The sequence below is a fragment of the Panthera leo genome, chromosome A2 (genome assembly GCF_018350215.1).
Source record: "Panthera leo isolate Ple1 chromosome A2, P.leo_Ple1_pat1.1, whole genome shotgun sequence".
NCBI classification, from domain to species: Eukaryota; Metazoa; Chordata; class Mammalia; order Carnivora; family Felidae; genus Panthera; species Panthera leo.
The window spans coordinates 619979-630964 of NC_056680.1; the positions used below are offsets into that span (position 1 = coordinate 619979).

General features: G+C 63.1%; 1 protein-coding gene across 1 annotated transcript in view; it reads right to left on the reverse strand.

Moving 5' to 3' along the window:
- SBNO2 (strawberry notch homolog 2) overlaps window positions 1-8675 on the reverse strand; it is a 49225-nt gene extending 40550 nt beyond the window's left edge. The window contains 1 exon segment of the mRNA XM_042927754.1: window positions 8573-8675. The gene's annotated coding sequence lies outside the window, so the exon portion shown is untranslated.
- Between the last annotated feature and the right edge of the window lie 2311 nt (window positions 8676-10986).

Here is a 10986-nt window from a genome sequence, read left to right on the forward strand (position 1 = left end):
GGGCCGGACAGGGTGCCAGCAATGGGGCAGGAGAGGTGCGGGCCACGGCCATTCCCTAAATTCACATCCACTGGGAACCTGTGAACGGGGCCTCGCCTGGAAATAGGGTTTTAGTTGATGCAATCAGCAAAGATGGGGTCCTACTGGGGTAGAGTGGGCCTACTGCAAAGACTGGTACCCCTATACGAGGGAGATTCAAACACAGACACAGAGGAGATGGCCATGTGACCTTGGGTCACAGCCCAGGCCCTGCCACACCTTGACCTCAGACCTCTGGGCTCCAGGACTGGAAGAGAACAAAGCTCCGTGGTTTAAGCGGCCCACTGTGTGGTCAGTTGGCAAGGCCACCCCAGGACACTCTGACCAGAGGGGAAAGCAAACCCCAGCTGGAACCACCCCAACCCTCAGTCCGAGTCTCTGTGACCCCGGGAGCACTGCCGACCAGGAGCTCTGGGCGAGGCTGGCGGCAAGCACGTGACCTCGGATCTCTAGAGTTCCCAGGAGGCATCCGGAACGCAACAGCTCTGAGATGCCGAAGACAGGGCAGGAGCCCCGGCGCCCGGTGCCCAGGCCAGGCAGGGCAGGAAGGGGGAGCCCCTGCATCTGAGACAAGGACAAGGTGGGCTGGCCCAGAATCCCCATTTGAGAGCACAGCTGTCCAGGGGTTCAATTTCCAGTTCTGTTCTCAACGGGCCCCCAGAGGCCCATCCAGACCCCATTCCCCAGGGGCCACATCTCAACTGAGGGGCTCCCGCGAATGTCCGGTCCCGCCGTCCTGCGGGGACGTGAGGCCCGGCGCCCCCGCACACCTTCGCCTGGGGGGCCGAGCTCTGGCTAGCACGGGCGGCGGCCACACCAGGCTGGACGGGGAGCCCGGACGCCCCGGCCCTGGCCTGCGTGGTCAGCACGCGGCTCGGTGCGAGGCCGGGAAGTGGACAGAAAGTGCAGATGGCTCCGGCAGGAGGGACACCACAGGCCCGTGACCCCAACCTGGCGCCCAGGAGCGACAGCAGCACGCAGGGCCCCGCTCGCCACCTGGGGCCGGTGGGGGGGGCCAGGCGGGGGCGACAGACCCGGCCCGGCGGAGCACTCGGCATTGTGTCAGTGTTCTCTCGCTCGCCCGGGCAAGGGCCAGCCAGGAGGGCGAGAAACTGCATCCGGGGAAGCGGCACCAACCCCAGATGGACGGGACGACACCCTGTGAGGCACGGAGAGCCTGGAGCCGAGCTCTGGGGGAGCCTCGGGGTTGCCTGCGGCAATCCGTCCGCCTCTCCAGGCAGCGCCTCTGCCGGCCGTGTGCCCACGGACCCCAGCCCGTGGGTCCAGGGTAGCCTGGCCAAGTCAGCAGCAGCGCCTGTGACGGCCCACGAAGGTCAGGGTGGAAGGACAGCCCCGCGGCGGGGCGGGCGCTTTATAAAGCAGCCTGTGACAGACGCCGGGTTGACGGCAGCCCCGGGGAGGCCAGCGAGGGTGCTCTGCCAGCCCCACGGGCACAGCTTTGGGGGCACACAGCGCTGCGCAACCCATCCAAGGGCCCAGAGGGGAATGGGGACCGGAACAGGGAGCCTCCTCGGTCATGGCTGAGGACGCTGGAGTCTGGGTCTCGGGAGGGGCCCCCCAAGCCCGAGGGGGCTCACTTCCGGGTGTGGTCCAGTGGTTTCCCACGGTGCTGCACCGACCCACCTGCCCACGGGCGGGGACCGCTGTTGCCGGCCAGCCCACTCCCGCCACCGGGAGCGGCGCTCCCAGCCCGCCGCTTAAGGGTGCTAGGCCTTCAAACCTCTGTCGCCGACACCAACACCTCCTACAGGCGCTGAGCACCCCCCACGTGGCTTCTTCTGGGAAGTGCCTCTTCAGGTCTGCGCCTGCTCGCGGTTTTTAAGAGGCATCGTGCACACTGAGCTTGTGGTCTCCTCTGACACCCACGTCTTCTTCCCGCGAGCAGGTTTTAGGGCCAAAGCCCACCCGCCCGACGTCCCGGTTCCTTGACAGCGACGTGCCCCGCGCGGTCTGTCCGTGCGGAGGGTGGTCTGTCTGTCCCGGTGCTTGCTGTCACCCCTGCTAGTGTCGGGCTTGCTTCAGGCCGGCTGGCGTGCCAGGTGTCTCCTGAGCCCCCAGGGAACCCTGAGCAGGACAGGGCTACTGCTGCCCACACGGGGTCACGCCGGTCCCAGGTGTGCGGCCTGACCCGTCCACACCCTCCTCAGGCTCCCGAGGGCCAGCCTGGTGCAAGACCATCGCCAGGGACCTTCACCCAAACCCAAAGAGCAAATGGTGTCCCGTGAGAGGGGGAGGGCTCCTCCGGGCTCGGGCCGGTCCCGGGGACGGCGGTGGCGCCACGCGGTCTCACACGCCCCGTCCCGAGCAAACGCCGGCACCGGGCCGTGCCCGCCTCTGGGAAGAGGGCAGAGGCCCCCAAATCGCAGCAGCAGGAACCCCAAGCTCTGGGCGTCACGAGGCCCGGGCTCCGTGCTGGGTCCCTCTCGCGGGCGGACGCAGCGTCCGCAGGACACAGGCCCGCGTCCCTGTCGCCGGCAGCAGCACACGGAAGCCTCCCTCAAGTTCGAGCCTCTCACTCCCCTTCAGCCTCCAGTGAGAAGGTTTTCTGCCTTTTTGGGGGGGGGGAGGGGCAGAGACAGAGGGAGAGAGAGAATCCCAAGCAGGCTCCACTGTCAGCACAGAGCCCAACACAAGGCTCAAACCCACGAACCGTGAGATCGTGGCCTGAGCCGAAGCCGAGACTCGGGTGCTTAACCGAGTGAGCCAGCCAGGCGCCCCTAAAGGTGCTCTGCTTTTGAGGACCTCGGGAGAATGCTGGGTCCCTGGGGAATCCAGGGTCACCCCCACCTCAGGGGCCTCGAGGGACCCGGTCTCTGGGACTATTACTGAGCCAACCACACAAGTCGAGTAGAGCATAGCTCATAACGGACCAGTGGGCAGCCAGGCTGGCCCAGTGTCCCCCATAATAACAGTCTGTGGAGAACAGAAGCCCCCCGCAACCCCTTCTCTGGGAAGCCTCCCAGAGTCCTCAGAGGAGCCGGGTGGGGGGGCGGGGGGCGGCTGGGACAGCACAGCCTACACTATGCAGGAATGTGGCCCGGGGCTTCCAGATGGGCTGGTTCTTTGAGAGACGCGGCAGACCCAGATTTGGGGGTGGCAGCCCCTGATTTCTCAAAGTTGGCAATCCAGCCGTCATGTCACACCCTCCTTATGTGGGGTGACTTCCTGCAGGTTCCCACAGTGCTGGGGGTGGGACCACCCAGTCCCCCTGTGACAATGCAGAACCCCTCTGCAAGGCTGTCCCTGATGGTCCCCGACACCGACCCGGGGCTCATTCGCCCCTGTCCTGACGGTCCCCAAGATGGACCCGGGGGCTCATTCGCCCCTGTCCCTGACAGTCCCCGGCACGGACCCAGGGGCTCATTCACTCTGAGCCCCGCCCTCAGGTGGCCGAGCACCTACAGGGCCAGGATCCAATCCTGGATACGCCCCCGGGCAGCTCACACATGCCTGAACGATGCCAGGAGAGGCTCCGATGCCTTGGGCCACAAGTGCCAAGCTCGGAACCACCCTGGGACTAGGCGGGGGCGTGGGGGGGGGGGTGGCTACACTCCCACCTCATAGCTTTCAGGGCAAGTGGCCGAGGAGGACCTTCCAGAAACGCTGCTGAGCTCTGGCCCTGTGCAGACCATGCGCGAACCCAGACACAGATTCGATGCCCACGGCACCCCAGCGGGAGACAAGAGTTTGAGCAGGTCAACGGGTCCACCTTCCCACGTCCACACCTGCCACTCACACGTGCAGCTGTCGGGGCGGGGGGGGGGGGGGCAGCCTTTCCTGAAGGTACCTTATGTAACATACCTTACAACGTGCAGAGGAAGACGCCACTCCTGGCACCCCCAGGCCACCCCGAGGGCAGGGATTTCTGCCCCACCTGGTGAGTCAGTGCCATAAAGGTTTACTGCTCTCTGCAGACCCGCTCCCTTCCTCCTGCCATCCCCATATCCTGTGTCAGTGGCCTCTGACCCTCTGGGTTGTGACTGCAAGGAAATGAAGGTGACCTGCCTCCAGAGTGCGGCACAGGTCGCTTTTGAAATGCAGCAGGCCTTGGAGCAAAGGAGACAGAGGCCAGTCCCAATGGGGAGTCTGGGTGTCTGCTCTCAGTGCCACCAGACCTGGTGACTCCCTTGCCATGGGGCTCTAGGGACAGGAGTCCCAGGGAAGGGCCAGCAGGTACCTGGTTCCACAGGGGCACCTGAGACGCACACAGACCACGAGCCCCCAGGGACAGACTAAAGCCCAAATCTGCCATCACACAGCAGGGGCCACACAAACTCCTTCCCCCCCCCCCCCCCACAGGACAGGTGCTTTGTGGGCCTCCCTGGGCCATGTCCCCGCCCACCATGCTGAGGACCACACAGCTGGAGGGCACCCCCTGCAGATGGCCCAGGAGGAGTCCACAGATGACTTTAGACGGGACCAACTCCCTGGGGTCACTACGCTCCCCACTGTCACCTGGCCTCCCGGCAGGGAGGTCCCCGGGCAATCAGGGCCGTCGAAGGACAGCCGGGACAGAGCAGTACCGCACCCCTTCCCCTATCTCCTACAGGCCCCAGGCTTTATGGGGGAGCTCCCCCGGGGCCTCCCGCCCAAGGCACCCTACATCAGAAGTCCAAACACCCCCAGGACTTCTTACGTGATGCGCACTGCACACCACGTCCATCTGCACGTCCCAGACAGTGCTGGGGTTCAGGGGCGGCTCCCCCCCTTCATACAGTGAGGAGATGTCTCTTCCCGTCTTCCTCGTGGGGCTGGAAGGGGCCCGCTCCCCGACACCCGCTCACCCCCAGGCCACAGCACATGGGCATCTGACCAAGGACAGGCCTTGCTGTTTTGTTCTGTGAAGGCACAGTTCACAAACCATATACTTCACATATTTACAATATACAATTCAGTGGTTTTCAGTACGTTCACAGAGTTGTGCAACCATCACCTCTATCGAGTGCCAGAACATTCCATCAGCCAAAGGAAACCCTGTCCCCCTCACCCCCACCTCCTCCCCAGCCCCCGGCCCCTACGAGCCCCTTCCTGTCCCTGGATGAGCCTGCTCTGGACGTTTCACACACATGGACTCACACCCCGTGTGGCCTCTTGTGTCGGGTTCCCTCCCTGAGCGTCGCATGTTCAGGGTCCGTCCGCGGGGCGATACATAAACAAATGACAAGCCTTATCTCTGCCTCCCCTCGGGGCCTGGCAAGACCGAGCAGCAGGTGACAGAGCCTGAGCATCAGAAATCACGTTCTCAGCCCTCGCCTGAGTCACCCGCCTGGCAGAAAGGGGAGCAGGGGACCTGCGGGCCAGCTGTCCCCAATGGCAAGAAGATGAAGGAAATTTGCACAGCAGGAGCGGGGGAAAGGGCCGCTCCAAGGGACCCCACTCAGGGGAGAGGGGACCCACACTCGCGAGGCACGTCATGGACACCAGGACTCGGGCCTGCACTTGGGCACGGGCAGAGCCGGGCGGACGGCAGGTGAGCAGGAGTAAGGCCAGGCCTGGGATGGTCCGGGTGACTGTGCCTTCTGGCTGCCCCGGGAGGCCTGCTACACCCTGGCTGTGACACTCCAAGCCTGCCGCTGACAAATCCCACGAACGTGACGCACGCTCTCTCACGTACATACAAAACACACACGCGTGCAGGCAAACGCACGCAGCACTGAGAGCACACTCACGTGGGCACAGGTACACAACTGGGCACGCAGGAGAGGCACGCACGGGTCACAGGACACATGCTGCACACACTCCCAGCACCCTCACAGGTGGGCGCGCACACGCACACGCCACACCCAACACACACGTGCACACCCTGGACGCTGCTGGCACCTTGGAGGGTGCCCCCCACTCTGCACATCAGCCTCACGGTGTTTGTACTTGAGGTTACGTTCCCCACCAGCAGAGGAACAAGCAGGTCCCCACCCCCACCCGCGGCCATAAAGGCCTGTTACCCAGAGGAGACCATCCTGGGAGGGAGGTGGCCTCTGGGGACTGGACACAGTTGCCTCTTTATTCCCGGCCGAACTCACTCGGTCAGCGTTTCCGGCCTGGCCCCTGCTGAGGGGCCTCAGGGACTTTGCTAGAACTGAGCTGGGCCAGCCTCAGCTGGTCTCGCCCCAGTGGGGGCCAGGCCTGCGGGGCCCGGGAATCCAGCCTCGGTGTCCCCCCAGATCAGGGCAGTGACTGGTCCAAGGTCACGCGGCTGGAGAACACTGGCTCTGGGCTGCTGCCTGCACACTAGTGGCTGGCCCCACCCCACTCAGTCTCCAAGGGACCTAGCCCCCTGCTGCACTCAGTCCCACAGGCTCTCCTGGAAATCTGGTCCCCCCACCCGTCTTCTAAGACTCGTGTACACACACACACACACCAGGCAGATGCTGGCTCCGGGCAGGTGTGAATAGGTGTCTGCTCAGATACTCAGAGCTAATCAAAAGCGCCCTCCCCCGTCTGAAATCACAGAACGCCTTCCCCTCAGTCCCCACAGCGGCTTGTCCCTGGGCGGGCGCGGTCTTGCATCTGCCAGGCTGCTTGGGGGCCTTCTTCATACCTGCTGGCACCTTCCCGACCAGGTGAGACCCTGGGGCCATTCACCTATCCTGCCTTCTCTGGCCCACCCACCCAGTGGCCCAGACTTCATATTCAGCATTCTCTATGAAGCCTCTGGAAATGGATGTCCTAAGAGGACCGTGGCCCTAAGCACACAGCTCTGGGCTGCACTCACCCACCTCTGGGGCCTCCCCTGGGAAAATCCAGGGTGCTTGGAAAGAAAGAACACAGACAGGCTGCCCAGTGGGCCCTGGTCTCAGCGTCCAAGAAAGGAGCACCCAGCGGCTGTGCTCACAAGGGTCCACGACTGCACAGCGCCCCCCACAGCCAGGCAGGGAGGGAAAAGAGAGGCACAGGGTCAGGTCCAGCCCCGGAGGAAGGGCCAGGCCTCACATCCCAACCCAGACTGGCCTCAGACAGTCTCTGGAGTACGGTGCCTTTGACAGGTGGCCATCTGTCCTCCCTGCAGGGTCTGCAGTCCTCGGGGCCCGAGCCCCATCTTCCTTCAGCCTTTCCTAAGCGTCTACGGGGAAGATCCAAAGATCCGCCATGCCCGGCGGCAGGTAAGCAGGCTCCCAGCTGACGCCTGTCCTATACCAGCCCCCCTAGCCATGCCATGAAACACTCACTACCCCCCAAACTGCCAGATGAAGCTTCACCTTGGTCGGCTTCCAGGCCAGGCACCCTCCTGTGTGGGGTGCAAACACATGGCGCCAAGCCAGCGCGGCCAGGCAGCGGCCAGGCAGGACCGATGTCCGTGCTGGGAAGCAGAAGCCAGGGGTGCCCCAGACACACATCTTACAGACTCAGATTTTCTTCCCCTTCAGACCATTAACCACATTATTCAGGGAGCCACCGCCTCCCAGGAGCTCCTCCGTGGCTGTCCACACCCCTACTCCCTGACTCTGGGTCTCCCAGCCTCCTGCTCCAGGGACCTGGGTGCTGGGGAGCAGCCCGGCATGGGCAGGACCCACCGCGGGCATCCCCTTCCGCACCCGCCCACCTCCAGCTCTCTGCCCACCTCCTCCCGTCCTCCTGTCCTTGGAGGCCAGGTTCCGATGCCAGCAGAGGCAAGACTCCCACCCAACACTCCGGGCGCAGTCAGCCGACCCCAGGAAGGCCCCCATCCCAAGGCCGTGGGCAACAGGAGTGTCTGGACAGAGCCGCTAGGAAAGCAGGAGAGGGCAGGAAGCGCCAAGGAGCCTGGGGTCATGGGTCACCAACATAGGAGAGGTCAGGAGGCACCCAGGGAGGAAGGGGCTGGGGTCGCGGAGGCCGGGGCGGGGGGGGGGGGGGGGGGGGGGGGGGGGGGGGGGGGGGGGGGGGGGGGTCACAAAAAGGGGCAGTCAGGGAATGACGGAGAAGCGGTTGTGAAGGGGGTGGTCACACAGTGCTGGAGGGTCGCCGAGAAGTGCAGGGTCAAAGGTCACCGAAGAAGTAAAGTTTGGGGATCACTAAAGAGCGCGGGATGGGGGTCCCGGTAGGGAGGGGTAAGGGAATCACTAATGGGTGGGGACGGGGGTACCGAAGAGGGAGGGAAGTAAAGGTTGGTGTGTCGCCGCGGAGGATGGGGTCAAGGTTCACGCGGAGGCGGGTCGGGAAGGGGGGTCACACAGCAGCACAGAGTCGGGGGTCGCGGAGCAGGGCGACTTCAGGGCTCACAGCTGAGCGCGCACGGGGCTTACGGCGGAGGGCGGGGTCGGGGGGGGTCGCTTAGGAGGGCGGGGTCAAGGCTCGAGGCAGAGGGCGGGGTCGGGGGGGGGGGGGTCGCCGAGGAGGGCGGGGACAGGCCGCCGCGCTCCCGCCGCCCGCGGCCCCGGAACCCCGGAACCCCCGGCCCAGGACGCAGGCGGCCGCGGGGCGGAGGGGGGGGGGAGGGGGGGGAAAGGCCGGGGCCCGAGCGGGCCGGGGAGCGCGGCTCGGGCTGGGCGGGGTCGGCGGAGTCGGAGCGAGGGTCGGGCCAGACGCGCCTCACCTCCGTCCTGGGTCCGGCCGGGCGCGGAGCCCGCGGCGCCTCCGTCTCTCCGAGCTTCGCCTCAGCCGCGCTCACTTCCGGGTTTCGGGCGCCATCTTGGGGGCCCCGCTCACTTCCGGTCATGCCGCGGGGCGGAGCCTCTAGTGGGCGGGCGGGTGGGCGTGGTCGTGGGCGGGGCCCCAGGGGGCCCTGCAGGGTTAGGACTCAGTGGGCCACGGGTTCCAATCCCACCCACTCCTGTTTATGTTGGGACCCCGGCTCCTGGCTTACTCGCGAGCCTCAGTTTCCTCCTATGCAAACATGGAGATCAAATTGAATCACTCCCACCTCCGGGCCCTTTCCATCCCTGCAGTCTCACACCTGAGCTTTAAGCCACTGGGGCTCTCGTATAATCCGGATGTTAGCTCTAAAGCCCCCTCCTCAGATACTCCCTAAAAACCATCTGACTCGGCCCTACCCCCACCCAGTCCTGCGCTCTCCCTTAATTGCCTCCCCACCAATAGTTGTCTGCCCATTAGTCTGTCTCCACCCCAGGAGGAGTCTTGGGACCTATCGGAAGCCCCAGCGTGGAGCCCAGTAGTGGTGGGGTCTGACGAGTCCCAAGAGAGAGGCCCTGGGATCTGGGTTGCTCCCCAGCTGGCTCCCTCCCCGTTAGGGCTCCCAGGGGCCTGATGCAAACGAGGCCAGATTTGCCGCACTGCCAGGAAGAGGGTGGGACTTTGGCACAGACTGTAGATTTCCTGTGACTTGAACCCACTGGACCCACTGTGGGCTGGGCCAGGCTGGTTCAGGCAGATCCAGTCTGGGAGGCACCACCCCTTCCCTAGCTGGGTTGTCAGTAATGAAAGCCCCACCTCGCCACCAGCCAGAGGCCTCCTGTGCCCATTCCAGCCCCCTGAAATTAGAGGGTACCTCCCCATGTGCTTGTTTACTTATTAAGTAAACCCTTACGGATTCCAGTCTCTGCCTGGTCTCGAGCTGAACAAAGCTGGGGCTCCAGAGGACTCAGTTCCCAGGCCTGCCCTCAGGAAGCTCCCAATCTAGGGGGAATGGAGGCTGGACCAGACACTCCCATCTGCAAGACTGGGCCTGGGGCCCAGGGAGGGCTGAAGTCTCTGCCTAACACGTTATGGAGGAAGGGGTATTGAAGCTGGGGCTTTGAAGTTCAAGTAGGAGGTTGCCAGATAGACAAGAGTAGGAAGGGCAGTCCAGGCAAATGAAAGCTGTTCACAGACTTGTAAGGGTCTGTTTAAAACCCGTTTGACCTACAAAAATCCAGGTCAGAGTCCACCTGTAGCCAAGCCTACAAGGAAGCAGGGGAAACTGAGGTCGAGAGAGGAGAAATGATTTATTCAGAGTGAGCTTTGCTTCGGTATGTGTAGTTTTTGGCAATTTGGGTTGTAGCCTTGACTTTGAAACTATTTTTCATAGCTAATGAAAATAAGTCCTATTGAGCAACCGACAGTTAAAATTCAAAAGCACAAATAAGCTGACATGAGGGGATAGATGGCCTTCCGGTTGTGTTTTCCCATTTCCTCCCACACAGGGCCAGCCACATAATCTGTCGAGCCCAGTGAGAAATGAAGACAGAGGGCCCCCCGTTCAAATAGTGAGGATTTCAATATGGCGACAGCAGAGCATTAAACGGAGTACGGGTCCCCCTGAACACGGAGCCGGGGCAAAGCCCTGAGTCACACGCCCACAGAGCCGGCCCTGTTCCCACCATGACCTTCCGAGGTCAGGACCGCTATTACCTGTGTGTTGCTGGCGGGTAAACGGCAGCGCAGAACCGTCCAGTAGCCGGCGCAGGGTCACGGAGCGCAGGGAGGCATGGACTTGACCTCTGCCACGTCCACCTCGGGAAACCACAAGGTTTCTATGGGTAATTTTGCCTGAAATGGGGGCAGTTTGCCCAGGCCGGGGTGGGTCCAGCCATCTCAGCATGGAGTAATCTGCCAAGTCTGGGGATGTCTAGGGAATTAGTCAGATTTGGGGATTTCCAGGGAATTGCAAGAGGCAGCCCGGGAGAGCGGAAGGCACACGGCTCTGCAGGGCAGCGGCTTTGGCGGTGTGCTGTGTGACCCTCGGAAAGTTACTTAATGTCTCTGTGCCTCCATTTCCCCACCTGTAAATTTGAAGTGGGGACCTTCTAGGTTATTAAGATAGCAAAATGAACAGTTTCTTGTGTTTGGGTATTATGAATGTTTCCAGATGCACTTCTGGATCTTTCCTCACAAAAGTCCACAGAGCCACCTAAATGAGGGTTCTATGAGATAATAATGATGATGAAGCCTGAGGTTGGAGGTCTGGAGAGGAGGGATTTTTTTGTTGTTGTTGTTTAATGGTGATAAAAGGCTGGGATGGGGGCCCTGGGCAGCCCCAGCTTTCATGGCTCAGGCTGCAGAAGCTGTCAC